Consider the following 12,190-nt stretch of genomic DNA (forward strand, 5'->3'; position numbering starts at 1 on the left):
TGGAAATGACCTGGATTCCTCAGCATGGGCTGAGGTAGAACTGAAAACCCATGCAGCCATGCTGGGTATCCCTGAACTGGTGTGTGTCAAGACAAGGGCACAGTGCAAGGCTCAGGGTGAAAAAGTAGAGCTGGAGTCTGGAAGAAAGGCCCAGCCTACCAAGAGAAAAGGAAAGTCAGCTGGGAAACCAGCTGCAACACAACAAGAAAAAGATAGCCTCTCTCCTCAGGAAGAAGTTCTGCCCTCTGAGGGAACTGAGCCTATGGAGCTGGAACCTTACCAGGTTGAGCTCTTAGGCCCAGGGGGACCCTCAAGGGAAGAGTTGTGTAAGGGGCAAGAAACCTGTCCCTCTCTTGAAGGCCTTAGGCAGCAAGCTGCTGAAGAGTCCAAAGGCAAGAAAAATGGAACACATAGGGTCTATTGGGAAGATGGACTCCTGTACACTGAGGCAAGAGATCCCAAACCTGGTGCCACTAGGAGAGTGGTAGTGCCTCAGGCCTTCAGAGAGTTTATTCTGACCTTAGCCCATGATATTCCCCTTGCTGGGCATTTGGGACAAACCAAGACGTGGGAGAGGTTAGTCAACCACTTCTACTGGCCCAACATGTCCCAGAAGGTTAAGGAGTTTTGCATCTCCTGTACCACCTGTCAAGCCAGTGGTAAGACAGGTGGACATCCAAAGGCCCCCCTCATTCCACTTCTAGTGGTGGGGGTCCCCTTTGAAAGAGTGGGTGTGGATATAGTGGGTCCACTTGAACCTCCCACAGCCTCAGGAAATATGTACATCCTAGTAGTAGTGGACCATGCTACTAGGTATCCTGAAGCTATTCCCCTTAGGTCAACTACTGCCCCTGCAGTAGCCAAGGCCCTCATTGGTATCTTTACCAGAGTGGGCTTCCCTAAGGAGGTGGTGTCTGACAGAGGTACCAACTTCATGTCAGCATACCTGAAACACATGTGGAATGAGTGTGGAGTGACTTATAAATTCACTACACCATATCATCCACAAACTAATGGCCTTGTTGAGAGATTCAACAAGACATTAAAGGGCATGATCATGGGGCTCGCAGAAAAACTCAAAAGGAGATGGGATGTCCTCCTGCCATGTTTGCTTTTCGCTTACAGAGAGGTGCCTCAGAAGGGAGTAGGGTTCTCACCCTTTGAACTTCTGTTTGGCCACCCTGTAAGGGGACCACTTGCTCTTGTTAAAGAAGGCTGGGAGAGACCTCTTCATGAGCCTAAACAAGACATAGTGGACTATGTACTTGGCCTTCGCTCAAGAATGGCAGAGTACATGGAAAAGGCAAGTAAAAACCTTGAGGCCAGCCAACAGCTCCAGAAGTTTTGGTATGACCAAAAGGCTGCAATGGTTGAATTTCAACCAGGGCAGAAAGTCTGGGTTTTGGAGCCTGTGGCTCCCAGGGCACTTCAGGACAGATGGAGTGGCCCTTACCCAATCCTGGAAAAGAAGAGTCAGGTCACTTACCTGGTGGACCTAGGCACAAGCAGGAGCCCCAAGAGGATGATCCATGTAAACCGCCTAAAACTCTTCCATGATAGGGCTGATGTGAATCTGTTGATGGTAACAGATGAGGACCAGGAAGCTGAGAGTGAGCCTCTCCCTGATCTCCTCTCATCAGACCCTAAAGATGGCTCAGTGGATGGAGTGATCTATTCAGACACCCTCTCTGGCCAACAGCAATCTGATTGTAGGAAGGTCCTGCAACAGTTTGCTGAGCTCTTTTCCTTAACCCCTGGTCAGACACACCTGTGTACCCATGATGTGGACACAGGAGACAGCATGCCTGTCAAAATCTTCAGACAGTCTGATCAAGTTAAGGAAAGCATCAAGGTGGAAGTCCACAAGATGCTGGAATTGGGAGTAATTGAGCACTCTGACAGCCCCTGGGCTAGCCCAGTGGTCTTAGTCCCCAAACCTCACACCAAAGATGGAAAGAGAGAGATGAGGTTTTGTGTGGACTACAGAGGTCTTAATTCTGTCACCAAGACAGATGCCCATCCCATTCCTAGAGCTGACGAGCTGATTGACAAATTAGGTGCTGCCAAATTCTTAAGTACCTTTGACTTAACAGCAGGGTACTGGCAAATCAAAATGGCACCTGGAGCAAAAGAGAAAACAGCATTCTCCACACCTGATGGGCATTATCAGTTTACTGTTATGCCCTTTGGTTTAAAGAATGCCCCTGCCACCTTCCAAAGGTTGGTGAATCAAGTCCTTGCTGGGTTGGAGTCCTTTAGTGCAGCTTATCTTGATGATATTGCTGTCTTTAGCTCCAACTGGCAGGATCACCTGGTCCACCTGAAGAAGGATTTGAAGGCTCTGCAATCAGCAGGCCTCTCTATCAAGGCATCCAAATGCCAGATAGGGCAGGGAACTGTGGTTTACTTGGGACACCTTGTAGGTGGAGGCCAAGTTCAGCCACTCCAGCCTAAGATCCAGACTATTCTGGGCTGGGCAGCTCCAAAAACCCACACTCAAGTCAGGGCATTCCTTGGCTTGACTGGGTACTATAGGAGGTTTGTAAAGGGATATGGATCCATTGTGACAGCCCTCACAGAACTCACCTCCAAGAAAATGCCCAAGAAAGTAAACTGGACTGTAGAATGCCAACAGGCCTTTGACACCCTGAAACAAGCTATGTGCACAGCACCAGTTCTAAAGCTCCAGATTACTCCAAGCAATTCATTGTGCAAACAGATGCCTCTGAACATGGGATAGGGGCAGTTTTGTCCCAAACAAATGATGATGGCCTTGACCAGCCTGTTGCTTTCATTAGCAGGAGGTTACTCTCCAGGGAGCAGCGTTGGAGTGCCATTGAGAGGGAGGCCTTTGCTGTGGTTTGGTCCCTGAAAAAGCTGAGACCATACCTCTTTGGTACTCACTTTGTAGTTCAAACCGACCACAGACCTCTCAGATGGCTGATGCAAATGAAAGGTGAAAATCCAAAACTGTTGAGGTGGTCCATCTCCCTACAGGGAGTGGACGTTATAGTGGAACACAGACCTGGGACTGCCCATGCCAATGCAGATGGCCTTTCCAGGTTCTTCCACTCAGAAAATGAAGACTCTCTGGGGAAAGGTTAGTCTCATCCTCTTTCGTTTGGGGGGGGTTGTGTAAGGAAATGCCTCCTTGGCATGGTTACCCCCTGACGTTTTGCCTTTGCTGATGCTATGTTTTGAATTGAAAGTGTGCTGAGGCCTTCTAACCAGGCCCCAGCACCAGTGTTCTTTCCCTAACCTGTACTTTGGTATCCACAATTGGCACACCCTGGCATCCAGGTAAGTCCCTTGTAACTGGTACCTCTGGTACCAAGGGCCCTGATGCCAGGGAAGGTCTCTAAGGGCTGCAGCATGACTTATGCCACCCTGGAGACCCCTCACTCAGCACAGACACACTGCTTGCCAGCTTGTGTGTGCTGGTGAGAACAAAATGAGTAAGTCGACATGGCACTCCCCTCAGGGTGCCATGCCAGCCTCTCACTGCCTATGCAAGTATAGATAAGTCACCCCTCTAGCAGGCCTTACAGCCCTAAGGCAGGGTGCACTATACCATAGGTGAGGGCACCAGTGCATGAGCACTGTGCCCCTACAGTGTCTAAGCCAAACCTTAGACATTGTAAGTGCAGGGTAGCCATAAGAGTATATGGTCTGGGAGTTTGTCAAACACGAACTCCACAGCAACATAATGGCTACACTGAAAACTGAGAAGTTTGGTATCAAACTTCTCAGCACAATAAATGCACACTGATGCCAGTGTACATTTTATTGTGAAACACACCCCAGAGGGCACCTTAGAGGTGCCCCCTGAAACTGTATCCAACTATCTGTGTAGGCTGACTGGTTCCAGCAGCCTGCCACACTAGAGACATGTTGCTGGCCCCATGGGGAGAGTGCCTTTGTCACTCTGAGGCCAGTAACAAAGCCTGTACTGGGTGGAGAGGCTAACACCTCCCCCAGGCAGGAGCTGTAACACCTGGCGGTGAGCCTCAAAGGCTCACCCCTTAGTTCCAGCACCTCACGACACTCCAGCTAGTGGAGTTGCCCGCCCCCTCCGGCCACGGCCCCCACTTTTGGCGGCAAGGCTGGAGGAAATAATGAGAATAACAAGGAGGAGTCACTGGCCAGTCAGGACAGCCCCTAAGGTGTCCTGAGCTGAAGTGACTCTAACTTTTAGAAATCCTCCATCTTGCAGATGGAGGATTCCCCAATAGGATTAGGGATGTGACCCCCTCCCCTTGGGAGGAGGCACAAAGAGGGTGTACCCACCCTCAGGGCTAGTAGCCATTGGCTACTAACCCCCCAGACCTAAACACGCCCTTAAATTTAGGGGCATATTTATACTCCGTTTGCGCCAAATTTGCGTCGTTTTTTTTAGACGCAAATTCGGCGCAAAACTAACGCCATATTTATACTTTGGCGTTAGACGCGTCTAGCGCCAAAGTATGATGAATGAGCGTCATTTTTTTGCATGAACGCCTTCCTTGCGTTAATGAGATGCAAGGTAGGCGTTCCCGTCTAAAAAAATGACTGCGACGCAAATGCGTCGTATTTATACTCCCGGGCAAAAATCACACCCGGGAGTGGGCGGGGCAAAAAACCCCGCATTTGCGCCTCTTTTTAACGCCTGGGTCAGGGCAGGCGTTAAGGGACCTGTGGGCTCAGAATGAGCCCAGAGGTGCCCTCCCCTGCCCCCAGGGACCCCCCCTGCTACCCTTGCCCACCCCAGGAGGACACCCAAGGATGGAGGGACCCATCCCAGGGACATTCAGGTAAGTTCAGGTAAGTATAATTTTTTATTTTTTTTTATATTTTTGTTTGGCATAGGGGGGCCTGATTTGTGCCCCCCTACATGCCACAATGCCCAATGACCATGCCCAGGGGACAGAAGTCCCCTGGGCATGGCCATTGGGCAAGGGGGCATGACTCCTGTCTTTACTAAGACAGGAGTCATGTAAATGGCGTCTGGGCGTCGTAAAAAATTGCGCAAATCGGGTGGAGGCGATTTATTTGCCTCAACCTGACTTGCCCCATTTTAAGACGCCCTAACGCCATTTTTCCCTACGCCGGCGCTGCCTGGTGTACGTGTTTTTTTTCCACGCACACCAGGCAGCGCCGGTCTGCTAGCGCCGGCTAACGCCATTCAATAAATACGGCGCCCGCATGGCGCTTCAGAATGGCGTTAGCCGGCGCTAAACTTTTTGACGCTAAACTGCGTTAGCGCAGTTTAGCGTCAAAAAGTATAAATACGGGCCTTAGTATTTAAGGGCTTCCCTGAACCTAAAGATTTAGATTCCTGCAACTTACAAGAAGAAGAGGACTGCTGAGCTGAAAGACCCCTGCAGAGGAAGAAAAGAAGACACCAACTGCTTTGGCCCCAGACCTACCAGCCTGTCTCCTGCCTTCCAAAGAAACCTGCTCCAGTGACGCTTTCCCAAGGACCAGCGACCTCTGAATCCTCAGAGGACTGCCCTGCTTCAAGAAAGACAAGAAACTCCTGAGGACAGCGGCACTGCTCCAAAAGAACTGCAACTTTGTTACAGTGGAGCAGATTTAAAGACCCCTGCAAATTCCCGCAAGAAGCGTGAGACTTGAAATACTGCATCTGGCGACCCCGACTCGACTGGTGGAGAACCAACACCTCAGGGAGGACCCTCCGGCGACTCCGAGACCGTGAGTAACCAAAGTTGTCCCCCCTGAGCCCCCACAGCGACGCCTGCAGAGGGAATCCCGAGGCTCCCCCTGACCGCGACTGCCTGAACCTAAAGTCCCGACGGCTGGAAAAGACCCTGCACCCGCAGCCCCCAGCGCCTGAAGGAACGGAACTTCTGTGCAGGAGTGACCCCCAGGAGGCCCTCTCCCTTGCCCAGGTGGTGGCTACCCCGAGGAGCCCCCCCCTTGCCTGCCTGCACCGCTGAAGAGACCCCTTGGTCTCCCATTGAAACCTACAGAGAACCCGACGCTTGTTTACACACTGCACCCGGCCGCCACCGCGCTGCTGAGGGTGTACTTTTTGTGCTGACTTGTGTCCCCCCCGGTGCCCTACAAAACCCCCCTGGTCTGCCCTCCGAAGACGCGGGTACTTACCTGCTGGCAGACTGGAACCGGGGCACCCCCTTCTCTCCATTGAAGCCTATGTGTTTTGGGCACCTCTTTGACCTCTGCACCTGACCGGCCCTGAGCTGCTGGTGTGGTAACTTTGGGGTTGCCCTGAACCCCCAACGGTGGGCTACCTTGGACCCAAAACTGTGACCTGTAAGTGATTTACTTACCTGCTAAAAATAACAATACTTTACCTCCCCCAGAAACTGTGAAAATTGCACTGTGTCCACTTTTAAAACAGCTATTTGTGTTTTATGTGAAAAGTATATATGCTACTGTAATTATTCAAAATTCCTAAAGTACTTACCTGCAATACCTTTCAAATGAGATATTACATGTAGAATTTGAACCTGTGGTTCTTAAAATAAACTAAGAAAAGATATTTTTCTATAACCAAAACCTATTGGCTGGATTTGTCTCTGAGTGTGTGTTCCTCATTTATTGCCTGTGGGTATGTACAACAAATGCTTAACACTACTCCTTTGATAAGTCTACTGCTCGACCACACTACCACAAAATAGAGCATTAGTATTATCTCTTTTTGACACTATCTTACCTTTAAGGGGAACCCTTGGACTCTGTGCATGCTATTCCTTACTTTGAAATAGCACATACAGAGCCAACTTCCTACAACAGGTTAGGGAAAGAACACTGGTGCTGGGGCCTGGTTAGCAGGCCTCAGCACACTTTCAAATCAAAACATAGCATCAGCAAAGGCAAAAAAGTTAGGGGGTAAACATGCCAAGGAGGCATTTCCTTACACAACCCCCCCCAAACGAAAGAGGATGAGACTAACCTTTCCCAAGTGAGTCTTCATTTTCTAAGTGGAAGAACCTGGAAAGGCCATCTGCTATGGCATGGGCAGTCCCAGGTCTGTGTTCCACTATAACGTCCATTCCCTGTAGGGAGATTGACCACCTCAACAGTTTTGGATTTTCACCTTTCATTTCCATCAGCCATTTGAGAGGTCTGTGGTCAGTTTGAACTACAAAGTGAGTACCAAAGAGGTATGGTCTCAGCTTCTTCAGAGACCAAACCACAGCAAAGGCCTCCCTCTCAATGGCACTCCAACGCTGCTCCCTGGGGAGTAACCTCCTGCTAATGAAAGCAACAGGCTGGTCAAGGCCATCATCATTTGTTTGGGACAAAACTGCCCCTATCCCATGTTCAGAGGCATCTGTCTGCACAATGAACTGCTTGGAGTAATCTGGAGCTTTTAGAACTGGTGCTGTGCACATTTCTTGTTTCAGGGTGTCAAAGGCCTGTTGGCATTCTACAGTCCAGCTGCACTAAAGGACTCCAAACCAGCAAGGACTTGATTCACCAACCTTTGGAAGGTGGCAGGGGCATTCTTTAAACCAAAGGGCATAACAGTAAACTGATAATGCCCATCAGGTGTGGAGAATGCTGTCTTTTCTTTTGCTCTAGGTGCCATTTTGATTTCCCAGTACCCTGCTGTTAAGTCAAAGGTACTTAAGAATTTGGCAGCACCTAATTTATCAATCAGTTCATCAGCCCTTGGAATGGGATGGGCATCTGTCTTGGTGATAGAGTTAAGTCCTCTGTAGTCCACACAAAACCTCATCTCTCTCTTTCCATCTTTGGTGTGAGGTTTGGGGACTAAGACCACTGGGCTAGCCCAGGGGCTGTCAGAGTGCTCAATGACTCCCAATTCCAGCATCTTGTGGACTTCCACTTTGATGCTTTCCTTAACTTGGTCAGACTGTCTGAATATTTTGTTTTTGACAGGCATGCTGTCTCCTGTGTCCACATGATGGGTACACAGGTGTGTCTGACCAGGGGTTAGGGAAAAGAGCTCAGCAAACTGTTGCAGGACCTTCCTGCAGTCAGATTGCTGTTGGCTAGAGAGGGTGTCTGAGTAGATCACTCCATCCACTGAGCCATCTTTAGGGTTTGATGAGAGGAGATCAGGGAGAGGTTCACTCTCAGCTTCCTGGTCCTCATCTGTTACCATCAACAGATTCACATCAGCCCTATCATGGAAGAGCTTAAGGCGGTTCACATGGATCACCCTCTTGGGGCTCCTGCTAGTTCCTAGGTCCACTAGGTAGGTGACCTGACTCTTCTTTTCTAGCACTGGGTAAGGGCCACTCCATTTGTCCTGGAGTGCCCTGGGAGCCACAGGCTCCAAAACCCAGACTTTCTGCCCTGGTTGAAATTCAACCATTGCAGCCTTTTGGTCATACCAAAACTTCTGGAGCTGTTGGCTGGCCTCAAGGTTTTTACTTGCCTTTTCCATGTACTCTGCCATCCTTGAACGTAGGCCAAGTACATAGTCCACTATGTCTTGTTTAGGCTCATGAAGAGGTCTCTCCCAGCCTTCTTTCACAAGAGCTAGTGGTCCCCTTACAGGGTGGCCAAACAGAAGTTCAAAGGGTGAGAACCCTACTCCCTTCTGAGGCACCTCTCTGTAAGCGAAAAGCAGACATGGCAAGAGGACATCCCATCTCCTTTTGAGTTTTTCAGGGAGCCCCATGATCATGCCTTTTAATGTCTTGTTGAATCTCTCAACAAGGCCATTAGTTTGTGGATGATAGGGTGTAGTGAATTTATAAGTCACTCCACACTCATTCCACATGTGTTTCAGGTATGCTGACATGAAGTTGGTACCTCTGTCAGACACCATCTCCTTAGGGAAACCCACTCTGGTAAAGATACCAATGAGGCCCTTGGCTACTGCAGGGGCAGTAGTCGACCTAAGGGGAATAGCTTCAGGGTATCTAGTAGCATGATCCACTACTACTAGTATGTACATATTCCCTGAGGCTGTGGGAGGTTCAAGTGGACCCACTATGTCCACACCCACTCTTTCAAAGGGGTATGAGGGGGGCCTTTGGATGTCCACCTGTCTTACCACTGGCTTGACAGGTGGTACAGGAGACACAAAACTCCTTGACTTTCTGGGACATGTTGGGCCAGTAGAAGGGGTTGACTAGTCTCTCCCACGTCTTGGTTTGTCCCAAATGCCCAGCAAGAGGAATATCATGGGCCAAGGTTAGTATGAACTCCCTAAACTCCTGAGGCACTACCACTCTCCTAGTGGCACCAGGCTTGGGATCTCTTGCCTCAGTGTAAAGGAGTCCATCTTCCCAATAGACCCTATGTGTTCCAGTTTTCTTGCCATTGGACTCTTCAGCAGCTTGCTGCCTAAGGCCTTCAAGAGAGGGACAGGTTTCTTGCCCCTTACACAACTGTTCCCTTGAGGGTCCCCCTGGGCCTAAGAGCTCAACCTGATAAGGTTGTAACTCCATAGGCTCAGTTCCCTCAGAGGGCAGAACTTCTTCCTGAGAAGAGAGGTTCTCTTTTTGTTGTTGTGTTGCAGCTGGTTTCCCAGTTGTCTTTCTTTTCCTCTTGGTAGGCTGGGCCCTTTTTCCAGGCTCCAGCTCTACTTTTTCACCCTGAGCCTTGCACTGTGCCCTTGTCTTGACACACACCAGTTCAGGGATACCCAGCATGGCTGCATGGGTTTTCAGTTCTACCTCAGCCCATGCTGAGGACTCCAGGTCATTTCCAAGCAAACAGTCTACTGGGATATTTGAGGAGACCAACACCTGTTTCAGGCCATTGATCCCTTCCCACTCTAAAGTTACCATAGCCATGGGATGTACTTTAGTTTGATTGTCAGCATTGGTGACTGGATAAGTTTGTCCAGCCAGGTATTGACCAGGGGAAACCAGTTTATCTGTCACCATGGTGACACTGGCACCTGTATACCTCAGGCCTTCTACACTTGTCCCATTAATTAAGAGCTGCTGCCTGTATTTTTGCATATTAGGAGGCCAGGCAGCCAGTGTGGATAAATCCACCCCACCCTCAGAGACTAATGTAGCTTCAGTGTGGCACCTGATTTGCTCTGGGCACACTGTTGATCCCACTTGGAGACTAGCCATTCCAGTGTTAGCTGGAGTGGAGTTAGAAGTGGTACTTTTCTTGGGACAGGCCTTGTCTCCAGTTTTGTGTCCAGGCTGATTACAACTACGACACCAGGCCTTTTTGGGATCAAAGTTTTTACCCTTGTACCCAAAATTGTTTTGTGAAGAGGCTCTGGGCCCACCCTCCTGTGCAGGTTTTTGGGGGCCTGAAGAAGACTCTTTACTATTTTTGTTTTTGGATGTCTTAACACTCTTCCCCTGGGGAGGCTTTGTGACCCCTTTCTTTTGGTCACCCCCTGTGGAAGTCTTGGTCACCCTAGTCTTGACCCAATGGTCCGTCTTCTTTCCCAATTCTTGGGGAGAAATTGGTCCTAGGTCTACCAGATGCTGATGCAGTTTATCATTTGAACAATTACTCAATAGGTGTTCTTTCACAAATAAATTGTGCAGCCCATCATAATTATTTACACCACTGCCTTGAATCCAACCATCCAGTGTTTTCACTGAGTAGTCCACAAAATCAACCCAGGTCTGGCTCGAGGTTTGTTGAGCCCCCCTGAATCTAATTCTATACTCCTCAGTGGAGAATCCAAAGCCCTCAATCAGGGTTCCCTTCATGAGGTCATAAGATTCTGCATCTTTTCCAGAGAGTGTGAGGAGTCTATCCCTACACTTTCCAGTGAACATTTCCCAAAGGAGAGCACCCCAGTGAGATCTGTATACTTTTCTGGTTACACAAGCCCTCTCAAAAGCTGTGAACCATTTGGTGATGTCATCACCATCTTCATATTTAGTCACAATCCCTTTAGGGATTTTCAACATGTCAGGGGAATCTCTGACCCTATTTAAGTGGCTGCCACCATTGATGGGACCTAGGCCCATCTCTTGTCTTTCCCTTTCTATGGCTAGGATCTGTCTTTCCAAAGCCAATCTTTTGGCCATCCTGGCTAACAGGAGGTCCTCTTCACTGAGGCTATCCTCAGTGATTTCAGAGTTGCTGGCCCCTCCTGTGAGGGAAGCAGCATCTCTGACTATTATGTTTGGAGTCAGGGATTGAGGGTCCCTGATCTCCCTAATTAGGACTGGAAGGGGGGAATTCTCCTCCAAGTCACTAACATCATCCTCTGGGTTGTCATCCTCAGAGGGGTTGGCTTTTTCAAACTCTGCCAAAAGCTCCTGGAGCTGTTGTTTGGAGGGTCTTAAGCCAACTGGGATTTTCTTTATTTTGCAGAGAGACCTTAGCTCCCTCATCTTAAGATGGAGGTAAGGTGTGAGGTCGAGTTCCACCACATTCTCATCTGCACCAGGCATTATGTTTCTAAAAGTTGGAATACTTTTTAAGAATCTAAAACTAGTTCTAGAATCTAATTCAAACTTTCACAAAACTTTTAAACTCTAAAAGAAATGCTAAACAGGGACTAACACAAGGCCCTAGCAGGACTTTTAAGAATTTAGAAAAAATAGTTCCAATTGCAAAAATCAATTTCTAATGACAATTTTTGGAATTTGTCGTGTGATCAGGTATTGGCTGAGTAGTCCAGCAAATGCAAAGTCTTGTACCCCACCGCTGATCCACCAATGTAGGAAGTTGGCTCTGTATGCACTATTTCAAAGTAGGGAATAGTATGCACAGAGTCCAAGGGTTCCCCTTAGAGGTAAGATAGTGGCAAGAAGAGATAATACTAATGCTCTATTTTGTGATAGTGTGGTCGAGCAGTAGGCTTATCAAAGGAGTAGTGTTAAGCATTTGTTGTACACACACAGGCAATAAATGAGGAACACACACTCAGAGACAATTCCAGGCCAATAGGTTTTTGTATAGATAAATATCTTTTCTTAGTTTATTTTAAGAACCACAGGTTCAAATTTTACATGTAATACTTTGAATGAAAGGTATTGCAGGTAAGTACTTTAGGAACTTTGAATAATCACAATAGCATATATACTTTTCAAATAAATCACATATAGCTATTTTAAAACTAGACAGTACAATTTTCAACAGTTCCTGGGGGAGGTAAGTATTTGTTAGTTTTTGTAGGTAAGTAAACCACCTATGGGGTTCAAGTTTGGGTCCAAGCTTGCCCACCATTGGGGGTTCAGAGCCACCCCAAAGTTACCACACCAGCAGCTCAGGGCCGGTCAGGTGCAGAGGTCAAAGTGGTGCCCAAAACGCATAG

The sequence above is a fragment of the Pleurodeles waltl genome, chromosome 5, assembly GCF_031143425.1.
Source record: "Pleurodeles waltl isolate 20211129_DDA chromosome 5, aPleWal1.hap1.20221129, whole genome shotgun sequence".
NCBI classification, from domain to species: domain Eukaryota; kingdom Metazoa; phylum Chordata; class Amphibia; order Caudata; family Salamandridae; genus Pleurodeles; species Pleurodeles waltl.